Genomic DNA, 14,635 nt, shown 5'->3' on the forward strand with positions numbered 1-14,635 from the left:
GTCCAGTCCTCTCTCCTTTTTTTCAACACACAAATCCACACTTTCACCTATCCATCCCTTGGTCTTCCTCTTCGTCGTTTCCTTCGCGCCTCCATTTTATTTATCTTCTTGGGAATACTTTTATTTCCCATTCTCTTTGACTGCTCGGATCGTCATAGCCTTATTTTTCTATATTGGTTTGCAATGATTCCTCTTTCTCTATTTCTCTTACTCTTCCATTCCTCATCCAAATATCTGCGTGTTGCTCCTACCCTACTTCTGAGGAATTTCATTACACCCTGCTTTAAGCTGCTTACATCTCTTTTCTTCATTGCCCATGTTTCAGACGCATTGGTCAGTTCTGGGATGTAATTCCTTTATATTCCTTTTTTGCTCTTTTTTGGGATGTCTTTCTTCCAAATCAGGCTCCTAGCACTTCTCTGGAATGGCCCTATCTGACTGTCACATTCGCTGGTCCCTTTCTCATTTCTTCAGTTTTCCCTTGTCACACTTTCCACGTACTTGGCAGTTCCCACCTTCTTCAACTGTTCATCTCCAATCCTGTTTCCACTAGTTGGTCTCTTTTTTTCTAGTTGTAAAAAGAATTGACATTTGCCTACGTTAAATTTCATTCGATACTGTCTCACAGTTTCTTTCTAAGCATCCAAATCTTCCCAGATTGTCAGGTCATCCGCAAACACCTTTGCTTTCATCTTGCCTTCTCCAGGTTTTTTTTTCTGCCACGTTACTCATTATCTCATCCATGACCACAATGAAGGGGAGAGGTGACAACGCAATGCCCCGTTTTACAGCACTTGTTTGCTGGAACAAGTACTTTGCGTACTAATAACATAAAAAATTTAATTTTAAGATTTTTCAAAAATTGATCTTTATCATCATAGTACAGCAAAGAATACAAGAAGAAATCGGCAAAAAGTAAACAATCAATTCTTTTGAGGAGCTGGTTTCAGTTTGGAACCATTGGGACACACGGTATTCAACCACCCATCATTTCAGCAGATATATCTGAAAGCAATTTTGCGTTTTTCGTACACACATCCCACGTCTCAACACCACCATGAACTCGTAATGCCAAAAAGAAATTAGTCTTAAATAACAAGCTAAAATAGGCCTAAAATTTAATAAATTTACACCAAAAATACTTACTGCCCCAGTGTTTTCATTTCGCAACGAATACTAGAAGCTGTAGTACAAATTCAGATTTACGTAACAATAACTTTAGGTTTACTTACTTTCACTGTCAATGACGTCCTCTATATGATCACTATAAACAAAAACCACATGTCACAATGCTGCTGTGGCCGACCGGTTCTACGTGCTTCAGTCCGGAACCGCGCATCTGCTACGGTCGCAGGTTCGAATCCTGCCTCGGGTGTGGATCTGTGTGATGTCCTTAGGTTAGTTGGGTGTAAGTAGTTTTAAGTCTAGGGGACTGACGACCTTAGATGTTGAGTCCCATAGTGCTTAGAGCCATTTGAACCATTTGGCGAAACTACACTGCTGACCATTAAAATTGCTACACCACGAAGATGACGTGCCACGGACGGGAAATTTAACCGACGGGAAGAAGATGCTGTGATATGCAACTGATTAGCTTTTCAAGGCATTCACACAAGGTTGGCGCCGGTGGCGACACCTACAGCGTGCTGGCATGAGGAAAGTTTCCAACCGATTTCTCATACACAAACAGCAGTTGACCGACGTTGCCTGGTGAAACGTTGTTGTGATGTCTCGTGTAAGGACGAGAAATGCGTACCATCACGTTTCCGACTTGGATAAAGGTCGGATTGTAGCCTATCGCGATTGCGGTTTAACGTATGGCGACATTGCTGCTCACGTTGGTCGAGATCCAATGACTGTTAGCAGAATATGGATTCGGTTTGTTTAGGAAGGTAATACGGAACGCCGTGCTGGATCCCAACGGCCTTGTATCACTAGCAGTCGAGATGAAAGGCATCTTATCCGCACGGCTGCAACTGATTGTGCAGCCACGTCTCGACCCCTGAGTCGGGGACGTTTGCGGAGACAACCACCATCTGCACGAACAGTTCGACGACGTTTGCAGCAGCATGGACTATCAGCTCGGAGACCACGGCCGCGGTTACCCTTGACGCTGCATCACAGACAGGAGCGCCTGCGATGGTGTACTCAACGACGAACCTGGGTGCACGAATGGCAAAACGTCATTTTTTCGGATGAATCCAGGTTCTTCTTACAGCATCATGATAGTCGCATCCGTGTTTGGCGACATCGCGGTGAACGCACATTGGAAGCGTGTACTCGTCATCGCCATACTGGCGTATCACCCGTGTAACCTCACCAAAAAAAAAAAAAAAAAAAATCCGTAACCTCCCAACAGTAAAAACAATATAATTATTTATTTCATTCACATTCAGCGTAACCTACCAACAGATAAATTCCGTAACCTTGGAACAATAAAATGTGACTTATCGTGTAACCTCCCAACAGAAAATTAATATGTGTAATAACCTCCCACTAAATAAATTGCGTAACCTATCAATAATAAAATGTGACTAATCTCTCAATAAAAAAATTGTGGCTCACTTATAACATTTCAATAATTGACTGTCAATTTAAACTTGTAAATTTTGGACGTCAGCAGCACTGCGCCATGGCCCTGAAAGATCATTCTGAATAAAAAAGAGAAAATTCTTACCTCAATGAAGTCGCCGGATAACGCATATATATCTGCTCTTATTATAAATTTTTCTGGCACAGCCCAGTGCAGTGCTGGCCGAAAGATTTATCATGTATAAAAAGAACGTTTTTCTTTGCAATAATCGGGATGACCAAGGATTGGAGAAATTAGTAAATTCTTTAAATTGAAATGAATGATTGTCAAAAGTTACTTTTTATGAGGAAGATTATTATTAAGAGATTTTTTTTAAAACATTTACTTGGGACTTGTTATAACAATACTACATATGCGCGAGGCTGCTTTTACCTTATACTACAACGCTGAGGCTCCGCCATCGCTCCCCACGACCGGCCCAGCCAACTCCACACACACGACTGATAGCAACGACTTACTCCTACTGCTGCTGACACTGCTCTTACTGCAGCCAACAACATATCGCAGGCAGCGCGTGACCAATCCATCGAAATTACATCTGCTCGGGTGCGCTAGCAAAAAATTCTTTAATCATGGACCTCATACACCCGGCGTGATGGTATGGGGTGCCATTGGTTACACGTCTCGGCCACCTCTTGTTCGCATTGACGGCACTTTGAACAGTGGACGTTACATTTCTGATGTGTTACGAACCGTAGCTCTACCCTTCATTCGATCCCTGCGAAACCCTACATTTCGGCAGGATAATGCACGATCGCATGTTGCAGGTCCTGTACGTGCCTTTCTGGATACAGAAAATGGTCGACTGGTGCCCTGGCCAGCACATTCTCCAGATCTCTCACCAATTGAAAACGTCTGGTCAATGGTGGCCGGGCAACTGGCTCGTCACAATACGCCAGTCACTACTCTTGATGAATTGTGGTATCGTGTTGAAGCTGCATGGGCAGCTGTACCTGTACACGCCATCCAAGCTCTGTTTGACTCAATGCCCAGGCGTATCAAGGCCGTTATTACGGCCATAGGCGGTTGTTGTGGGTACTGATTTTCCAGGATCTATGCACCCAAATTGCGTGAAAGTGTAATCACATGTCAGTTCTAGCATAATATATTTGTCTAATGAATACCCGTTTATCATCTGCATTTCTTCTTGGTGTAGCAGTTTTAATGGCCAGTAGTGTACAATCATCAGTTCATTACTGTAGTTTCTTTGATCGCTCTAGGAGATGGCTAATCGGAACCACAACATATGAAATATGTGTTTGAATATTAAAGCATCACTCGATACACAGGTTTACTTACCTCTTCTTCCGAAATAACAAAATTCTCATGTTCAAAAGTACACTTTCATCTACGACACGAGTAACACATGAGCCCTAAATTGTATCGGAGGTCACGAATTGAGCAGAGCTCTCCTGAGCAGCTTTCCAGGAGACTCGGAAATTCCCGTTACAGGCTCCTAGATCTTCTGCAGGGAAGTGAGTCATAACATTTTGAATAGGGAACCCATGTACGGAGACGTACTGTTTCCGTTCTCCGACGGTTTCGGTTCAGATTTTTAACTCATAAACTTTGAAACGTACACTTTGAAAAATTGCTGTGCTGGTAAATTTCTACGTTATTTGATTTTCAAACAGCTGAGCAAAACTGAACGTACTCAGACATTTCTCTCTTTACTTATTCAGATCAACAGTAACCTGACACGCAATATTTTTAGCGCAACGCAATCTGACTTTCAATAATCCGTACAAAAGAATGGCCCTTATTAACAGTAACCTATACCTTTCACGAATCACTTACCTCACAAAAATCTTCGTTACTCGAAATACTGCAATACAGCGAGCGCCACTACTGCCAGATAAATAAAAGATTCAAACTGCTGAAGGCACTAACTACTGATAGGCATAGTTAGCAAATGAAAGATTTTGATAGAGAACAAACAATGTATTTACGTTAATAGTGTTCAAAAGTCAGATATATATATACACTCCTGGAAATGGAAAAAAGAACACATTGACACCGGTGTGTCAGACCCACCATACTTGCTCCGGACACTGCGAGAGGGCTGTACAAGCAATGATCACACGCACGGCACAGCGGACACACCACGAACCGCGGTGTTGGCCGTCGAATGGCGCTAGCTGCGCAGCATTTGTGCACCGCCGCCGTCAGTGTCAGCCAGTTTGCCGTGGCATACGGAGCTCCATCGCAGTCTTTAACACTGGTAGCATGCCGCGACAGCGTGGACGTGAACCGTATGTGCAGTTGACGGACTTTGAGCGAGGGCGTATAGTGGGCATGCGGGAGGCCGGGTGGACGTACCGCCGAATTGCTCAACACGTGGGGCGTTAGGTCTCCACAGTACATCGATGTTGTCGCCAGTGGTCGGCGGAAGGTGCACGTGCCCGTCGACCTGGGACCGGACCGCAGCGACGCACGGATGCACGCCAAGACCGTAGGATCCTACGCAGTGCCGTAGGGGACCGCACCGCCACTTCCCAGCAAATTAGGGACACTGTTGCTCCTGGGGTATCGGCGAGGACCATTTGCAACCGTCTCCATGAAGCTGGGCTACGGTCCCGCACACCGTTAGGCCGTCTTCCGCTCACGCCCCAACATCGTGCAGCCCGCCTCCAGTGGTGTCACGACAGGCGTGAATGGAGGGACGAATGGAGACGTGTCGTCTTCAGCGATGAGAGTCGCTTCTGCCTTGGTGCCAATGATGGTCGTATGCGTGTTTGGCGCCGTGCAGGTGAGCGCCACAATCAGGACTGCATACGACCGAGGCACACAGGGCCAACACCCGGCATCATGGTGTGGGGAGCGATCTCCTACACTGGCCGTACACCACTCGTGATCGTCGAGGGGACACTGAATAGTGCACGGTACATCCAAACCGTCATCGAACTCATCGTTCTACCATTCCTAGACTGGCAAGGGAACTTGCTGTTCCAACAGGACAGTGCACGTCCGCATGTATCTCGTGCCACCCAACGTGCTCTAGAAGGTGTAAGTCAACTACCCTGGCCAGCAAGATCTCCGGATCTGTCCCCCATTGAGCATGTTTGGGACTGGATGAAGCGTCGTCTCACGCGGTCTGCACGTCCAGCACGAACGCTGGTCCAACTGAGGCGCCAGGTGGAAATGGCATGGCAAGCCGTTCCACAGGACTACATCCAGCATCTCTACGATCGTCTCCATGGGAGAATAGCAGCCTGCATTGCTGCGAAAGGTGGATATACACTGTACTAGTGGCGACATTGTGCATGCTCTGTTGCCTGTGTCTATGTGCCTGTGGTTCTGTCAGTGTGATCATGTGATGTATCTGACCCCAGGAATGTGTCAATAAAGTTTCCCCTTCCTGGGACAATGAATTCACGGTGTTCTTATTTCAATTTCCAGGAGTGCATATATATATATATATATATATATATATATATATATATATATATATATATATATATATATATCAGTTCATGACATCCATCTTTACAAATATCCATTTTGTGGCGGACACACGGCCACATCGTCCGCTTATAGCAACTTCTCACAACTCCGCCATCTGTCTCCCCACATCCACCAGTCCTTGCGGCTCACCTCCAAGTGCCCAAAGCTACTTGCTCTTTAGCTGCCCAACACTACATAAGCGAATATTCCAACAACCAGCCTCAGACTGCACACATCACAGCCAGTGATTTTCATTCAGAGCGCTACGTGGCGTTACCAACATAAAAACCTAAACAGCCCACATACAACTTCAACTTCATGAACTGAATTAGGCGTGACGCAGTACAGTTATTAGGCAACAACTCGAAAGGAAACATAACGGAACATCCATTTATCACTTAAGCGCATTCTTTGGTTAGCACTTAAACATTACGTGTCTACGTTATTCCAAAACAAAAAGTTACCCATGCATAACAATAATGGATCGATGTGGCGACCACCATCGCTGTTACAGACATTGTACCTACTTCACATGTTATGATACACACTCTCCATCCCACCCAGTGTCTCTTCAGTTTCCAGCTCAGAGGCCACAACTCCTGCCAGCAGATCTTCCCCTGTCTCTACAAGAATTTCCTAAGTTAAACTAGGCATACTACCCCACAAGAACCAGCCCATAGCAGTTATATCCGGCGATCGCAGACGCCACGCTGTTGGACCATGTCGGCCTGTCCGATCTTTACCGTATCGTCTATCGAGATATCCCTGAACAGGTCGTGAGAAGTGAGGTGGTGCACCATCACGCCGAAACCACATGTCCTGATGGACATTTAGTGGCTCAGCTTCCAGGAACGGCTCCAATTCATTTTGTAGGACCGGTTAGCTTGAGTAGGAGGAGATACGGCCCAATCACATGACTGTCTCGAATACCCACCCAATCGTTGACACGAAACCAGTGATGAAATCCCTGAACATGCATGACACGAGCGTTTTCGTCTTCCCAGACACAGCTGTTCTTCGAATTCAAAACACAGTCCCTGGAAATTAGCGTAGGGCAATGTGCACTGGGAGGCCCCCATTCGCGGAAGTTCGGCCGCCGAGGGCAGGTACACTACTGGCCATTACAATTGCTACACCAAGAAGAAATGCAGATAATAGACGGGTATTAATTGGACAATTATATTATACTAGAACTGACATGTGATTACATTTTCACGCAATTTGGTTGCATAGATCCTGAGAAATCAGTACCCAGAACAACCACCTCTGGCCGTAATAACGCCCTTGATACGCCTGGGCATTGAGTCAAACAGAGCTTGGATGGCGTGTACAGGTACAGCTGCCCATGCAGCTTCAACACGATACCACAGTTCATCAAGAGTAGTGACTGGCGTATTGTGACGAGCCAGTTGCTCGGCCACCATTGACCAGACGTTTTCAATTGGTCAGAGATCTGGAGAATGTGCTGGCCAGGGCAGCAGTCGAGCACTTTCTGTATCCAGAAAGGCTCGTAAAGGACCTGCAACATGCGGTCGTGCATTATCCTGCTGAAATGTAGGGTTTCGCAGGGATCGAATGGAGGGTAGAGCCACGGTTCGTAACACATCTGAAATGTAACGTCCACTGTTCAAAGAGCCGTCAATGCGAACAAGAGGTGATCGAGACGTGTAACCAATGGCACCCCATACCATCACGCCGGATGATGTGCCAGTATGACGACGACGACTACACGCTTCCAATGTGCGTTCTCCGGGATGTCGCCAAACACGGATGCGACCATCATGATGCTGTAAACAGAACCTGGATTCATCTGAAAAAATGACGTTTTGTCATTCGTGCACCCAGGTTCGTCGTAGAGTACACCATCGCAGGCGCTCCTGTCTGTGATGCAGCGTCAAGGGTAACCGCAGCCGTGGTCTACGAGATGATAGTCCATGCTGCTGCAAACGTCGTCGAACTGTTCGTGCAGATGGGTGTTGTCTTGCAAACGTCCCCTTCTGTTGATTCAGTGATCGAAACGTGGCACAGTCATGCGGATAAGATGCCTGTCATCTCGACTGCTAGTGATACGAGGCCGTTGGGATCCAGCACGGCGTCCCGTATACCGTCCTGAACCCACCGATTCCATATTCTGCTAACGGTCATTGGATCTCGACCAACGCGAGCAGCAATGTCGCGATGCGATAACCCGCAATCGCGATAGACTACAATCTGACCTTTATCAAAGTCGGAAACGTGATGGTGCGCATTTCTCCTCCTTACACGAGGCATCACAACAACGTTACACCAGGCAACACCAGTCAAGTGCTGTTTGTGTATGAGAAATCGGTTGGAAACATTCGTCATGTCAGCACGTTGTAGGTGTCGCCACCGGCGCCAAGTTTGTGTGAATGCTCTGAAAAGCTAATCATTTGCATATCACAGCATCTTCGTCCTGTCGGTTAAGTTTCGCGTCTCTATCGCGCCATCTTTGTGGTGTGGCAATTTTAATTTCCAGTATTGTACTTATTACATTCGACGCCACATTGGGCGACTTGCTCGTCGGAGACGGGGATGAAATGATGATAATGACAACACAACACCCAGTCCCTGGGATGAGAAAATCTCCTACCCCAGCCGGGAATCGAACTCGGGGTCCTTCGCGTGGCATTCTGCCATGCCGGCCACTGAGCTAACAGGGGCAGACACACAGTCGCTAGTGAACCTACATTCATTGGTGAACTCGACGTGGAAACAGGGGTGTGCCGATGCGCCGGTGCAAGAACCAGATACAGTAGGCAACGCATTGTGGAAAGTCGTCCGGACCCATAGCGTGTACCCTGTGTAAATTATACGGGGGAAATGTTGCACACGCAGAATGTTCGAGACGATACGGTCACATCCTCTGCACGTACAATTGTTTGCGTACTCGTTGACGTGTTCTCTTCAACGCGTGCAGTACATCTTCTTCAAATTCGGGCGTGCGGCGTTGCCGTAGAGCACCACAGCCCTGCCTCCTCACGGCGGCGCACCGTAACTTGGGCAAAAAGGTTGTGCGGTGTCGTGCTACGTTGCGGAAAACGTCCGTCATACAGCCGACAAATAGCTCTTCCGTTATCTCGAGCTTTGCCATACCCATGTCATAGTATTCCAAAACGTATACCGAACCATGTTTACTGTATCAGAGACGCACAGGCCTTAAATAAGTGTCACAGTAAGGCTGACGTTAAGTGACATCAGGTGACCATCTGACATAGTACACGTCATTCTACCCGGACGTATACGAGAGCAAGCAACTCCGAGATTTTTCTCTCTCCCAGAACAGGCGTGAACGCTTTAGATATCTGAACTGAAACCGTCATCCAATAGAAACACCAAATTTCCGGAGATGGGTTCCTGTTCAAAATATTATGTACTGACATCCCTCTAGAAGTACTACAAGTTTGTAATTTCCCCTGTATATCGACTCCAGCGCGGTGGCGCCGCAGAGCCAGAAGTGAGGGTGTGGTTCCGCCAATAACTCCCATTCGTCGGTGTGGAACGCAGCGATACATCATTAATTTCTGTGGTATCAAAGCGAGGTGCTGATTTCGTTACGGCGTCGCTGCCTTTGGACAATACAACGGTTTGATAAGAAACACACTGGTCTCTCAGAGCAAAATCAATTATATGGTGGGTTCAGACAGAGTCCACACAGAATACAGTGGTTTGTAGAGACACTCAGTTGGCTGGGCACGCCTGTGTGGGGGGGGGGGGCGGTAGTGGTGGGGGCTACAGTCAGGCGCTGTAGGTGAAATGCCAAGAGCTGGAGGGGAAGTGCCGTTCTGAACTGAAGCCTGCGCTCATATTTTTTTGTAAATATTAAGTGGATCCCCTCCACACCCACACTTACAAGGTGACAGATGATCTGTCTTCTCTGAATTGGTTAGTATCTAGAGCGAATTCTGCTGAAAATGCACCAATTTATTTTCGCTTGGCTTGTTAACCATTTGTAACTTTAAGGGAAGCATCATGAGTGGCGAGTTTTGAGTAAAACCTGCACATTTCTGTTGTTGTGACGTTAAAATTTGCTTCTTTTGCCAAAACACAGCGGAGTTTACACACTGTCACCTCACTAACATGTTGTCAAGATGCAATTGCGAGAGAATTCTGAAACAGAAGTGAGGAACTGAGGGAAGGTAAGGTCAGCAGCATATGGAAAGGGGCATCCTCAGTACAAAACTAAACCTGTAATGTCTTTGCTTATGTTCTTTCTAAACCCATAGCATTTCCCGTTTCATCAGCTCTCCATGATGGCTCTTAAAAACTACATTCTTTGATCGAGAAAGCTTTTTGTTAGTCGAAAAACACGATAGGTAATGAAGTTTTTCCTAATAACTATACAGCAAAATACTCTCCTCTGTGAAGGCTGTCATTTGCCAAAATCTCAAACCGTTTATGAAAGACAAGGAATGTTGCGGATATTTCACTCTAGTTTTATCACTGGCACAGCGTGATCACAAATGAGTGTGCTGCATCAGATCAATCTTTATTGAAATTAGTGGCAGAGACCTCCACCCAGTTCTAAAGAAATATTCGATATGTCAACTAACTTTCATAAACAGTGATGTATTATGTAACATCAACAAAAGCAAAACGAGGATAATGGAATGTGTTCGAAATAAATTTGGGGATGCTGAGGGAATTACATTAGGAAATGAGAAGCTTAAAGTAGTAAATGAGTTTTGCTATTTGGGTAGCAAAATAACTGATGATGGTCGAAGTAGAGAGGATATGAAATGTAGACTGGCAATGGCAAGGAAAGCGTTTCTGAAGAAGAGAAATTTGTTAATATCGAGAATAGATTTAAGTGTCAGGAAGTCTTTTCTCAAAGTAGTTGTGTGGAGTGTAGCCATGTATGGAAGTGAAACATGGACGATAAATAGTTTGGACAAGAAGACAATAGAAGCTTTCGAAATGTGGTGCTACAGAAGAATGCTGAAGATTAGATGGCTAGATCACATAACTAATGAGGAGGTGTTGAATAGGACTGGGGAGAAGAGAAGTTTGTGGCACAACTTGACTAGAAGAAGGGATCGGTTGGTAGGACATGTTCTGAGGTATCAAGGGATCACCAATTGAGTATTGGAGGTCAGCGTGGACGGTAAAAATCGTAGAGGGAGTCAAGAGATTAATTCTCTAAGCAGATTCAGAAGGATGTAGGTTGCAGTAGGTGCTGGAAGATGAAGAAGCTTCCACAGAATAGAGTTGCATGGAGGGCTGCATCAAAACAGTCTCTGGACTGAAGACCACAACAAGAACAAAATTGTGTAATACGCACCAAACACAAAATCGTATGGACCCTTTTAATAGGAAACTTTTTCAAATTTCGAGCAGTGTCTTGCTTCTATATAAATATCACGATAACTAAAATCATTAACGAAATGACAGGCACATCATCATGAAGGTGACATATAAAGGTATTAGTAACACATATGTAGTGTCGTGCGGTCGGCAGGAAAGAACTGACGATGTAGTTTGAACACACTTTATTATAACGAATACACCTTCTTTGCGTGCACTTATTTCCAAACGCAAGAACAACAAGAATCACAAGAATTCTTGTGAAGCCAAATAAGAGTACAAGACAATGATGTGAAAATAACAACCAAAATGTTGTTGTTGTGGTCTTCAGTCCAGAGACTGGTTTGATGCAGCTCTCCATGCTACTCTGTCCTATGCAAGCCTCTTCATCTCCCACTACCTACTGCAACCCACATCTTTCTCCTTCTGAATCTGTTTAGTGTATTCATCTCTTGGTTTGCCCCAAGATTTTTATCCTCCACGCTGCCCTCCAATACTAAATTGGTGATCCCTTGATGCCTCAGAATATGTCCTGCCTACTGATCCCTTCTTCTAGTCAAGCTGTGCCACAAATTTCTCTTCCCCCCATTTCAATTCCATACCTCCTTATTAGTTATGTGATCTACCCATCTAATCTTCAGCATTCTTCTGTAGTACCACATTTCAGAAGCTTCTATTCTCTTCTTGTTAAAGCTGCATGCCATCGGGAAAAATTACGGCTGTAGTTTCCCCTTGCTTTCAGCCGATCACAGTACCATCACAGCAAGGCCGTTTTGGTTAATGTTACAAGGCCAGATCAGTCAATCATCCAGACTGTTGCCCCTGAAACTACTGAAATGGCTGCTGCCCCTCTTCAGGAACCACACATTTGTCTGGCCTATCAATAGATACCCCTCCGATGTGGTGGCACCTACGGTACGGTTATCTGTATCGCTGAGGCACGCAAGCCTCCCTACGAACAGCAAGGTCCATGGTGCATAGGGGGGAACCAAAATACCACTCTACACAATTACAAAGATACAACTTTCTACTGAAAGCTACGGCGAGTGTCTACTAGGCTAGAGCCAGTATAGGTATTGGCCAGAGCTGCCCTACCTGTAGATACACACTGCCGGTCTGACTGCTCGTGTGCTTGTAACACTGATTCTGTAGAGTGCTACACGTAGTCACATTAGTTCTAATTGGTGGATCTCTGTCAAATGGCTTTTCACGAAGTAGTGCCTTGCTTATGTGGATAGTCTGTTGATGTTTACATCCACTAGCGATGTTTTGGTCTGAGCTCTTGAAGGGAAGTCGGCAGCCCACCTTGCTTATCGGTTGTGCGGGCCCTCTAACTTATAAGGGGCCGCTACGACAACAATTTTTTTTGAATTGAATAGTTTCTATAAAATCGCTTGAGAAAAATTGTAGGGTATGCGCCTCGAATCTGTCATGGCCATCCACCTGAAAGGTGTCAAACACTGTTGTCCTCCCCTACCAAAGACTCGATTGACATCACCCAGCACTTTGGACGAAAAATGCTCACTGTACACCGAGCAGTCATGGACTGTGTGGCTGGTCCCGGCGGAGGTTCGGGTCCTCCCTCGGGCATGGGTGTGTGTGTTTGTCCTTAGGATATTTTAAGTAGTGTGTGAGCTTAGGGACTGATGACCTTAGCAGTTAAGTCCCATAAGATTTCACACACATTTGAACATTTTTTTACACTGAGCACCATATCCTGTGCGGACTGTAATCAAAGGGTTAACTGATGGGGAACGTGGATACCTGCTGGTATTCTCCTAGTGGGATGCGGAAAACCACCTAAAAACCACATGGAGGCTATCAGGTCCACCAGCCCTTGTCGTTAATATGGCGGACGTATTCGATCCGGAGCCGGCGCCCCTCCCCAGACCCCAAAGCAGCGTTCTGATGCGCGCGATCTTTGGTTGGATCAAAGGATATCTTGACCAGTCCTGAACAAGTTCAGCGAATCCACTGTTTCCTGTAGCATTTGGAGTAAACTGCAATGAAGCACCTTTTTGTCGGCGTCCCTAGTTCTCTCAACCAGCACAGAACTGTTGCCCGTCTCCCACAGTACAGAGGGAAAGAAGCCGTACGGGTGTGAGTGTGTGCCTGCCCACAGGCTGCGACGCTGTTTCTACTATTCGAGTTGTCGACTCGGGCAGCGGTCGATACGGTCCGCGCAAAGTCGCACTGAGCGCCGGCGGCGCGGTCATTAGCCGGCTGCGATGGAGCGATATCTGCACGTGCACGCGGACTCGCTGCCACATACACACGTGGACACGCACTCACGCAGAGCGGCCGGCCCCGCACGCTAGCACGCCCGCCGTTGGCGGAATCACGCCCCTAGCGGGTCACCGGGTCTGCTCGCCCGCTACCTGGGCTGGCTAGCGTGACCTCTTTACTGCCCGCCGCTGCCGGACCGCTATAAACCCCGGCTTGTTATCGCGGCGGCCGGCAGATAACAGCCTGTACTGCCCGCGGAGATTGCCGCGGCAAATTTTCTCTCCCGCGCTCTAAACTTCTACTTTGCACCGTTTTAAATATCTCTGAGTAAAAAATATAGGGAACCGAGTTATTCTGCGCATAATAAGTTTACAGCCGTGTGAAACCTAAATGGCTCGAAAAACAGAATAAAACTTGCTCATACCGGAATCTCATGGTGAAACTTCCCTGTCTCCTCTACAGGGTGAAAAGTATTTAAACTGACAAACTCTGTGAGGTGGTAGGGGACATCAAAACAAATACTTTTCCCTAATGTCATTGTTTCCTATGAGGATTATTTAAACTGGTGGAGGTCGTATTACGCTCTTCAGTTGTTAGAGACCGTATTACGATCTTCAGTTGTTAGAGGGCGTATTATGGCAACTGCTGTCCACCAGTGTAGTACTTCACAGTCGTGTGAAACGTAAACGGCTCGAAAAACAAACTTGCTCATACTGGAATCCCATGGTGAAAACTCCCTGTCTCCTCTACAAGGTGAAAAGTATTTAAACCGACAAATTCTGTGAGGTTGTACGGGTCATCAAAACAAATACTTTTCCCTAATGTCATTGTTTCCTACGGTGATTATGTAAACCGGTGGATGTCGTATTACATTCTTCAGTTGTTAGAGACCGTATTACGATCTTCAGTTGTTAGGGGCGTATTATGGCAACTGCTGTCCACCAGTGTAGTAGTATACAACTGTATGAAACCTAAATGGCTCGATAAACAGAGTAAAACTGGCTCATTCTGGAATCTCATGGTGAAAACTCCCTGTCTCCTCTACAGGGT

The sequence above is a fragment of the Schistocerca piceifrons genome, chromosome 10, assembly GCF_021461385.2.
Source record: "Schistocerca piceifrons isolate TAMUIC-IGC-003096 chromosome 10, iqSchPice1.1, whole genome shotgun sequence".
Taxonomy (NCBI): domain Eukaryota; kingdom Metazoa; phylum Arthropoda; class Insecta; order Orthoptera; family Acrididae; genus Schistocerca; species Schistocerca piceifrons.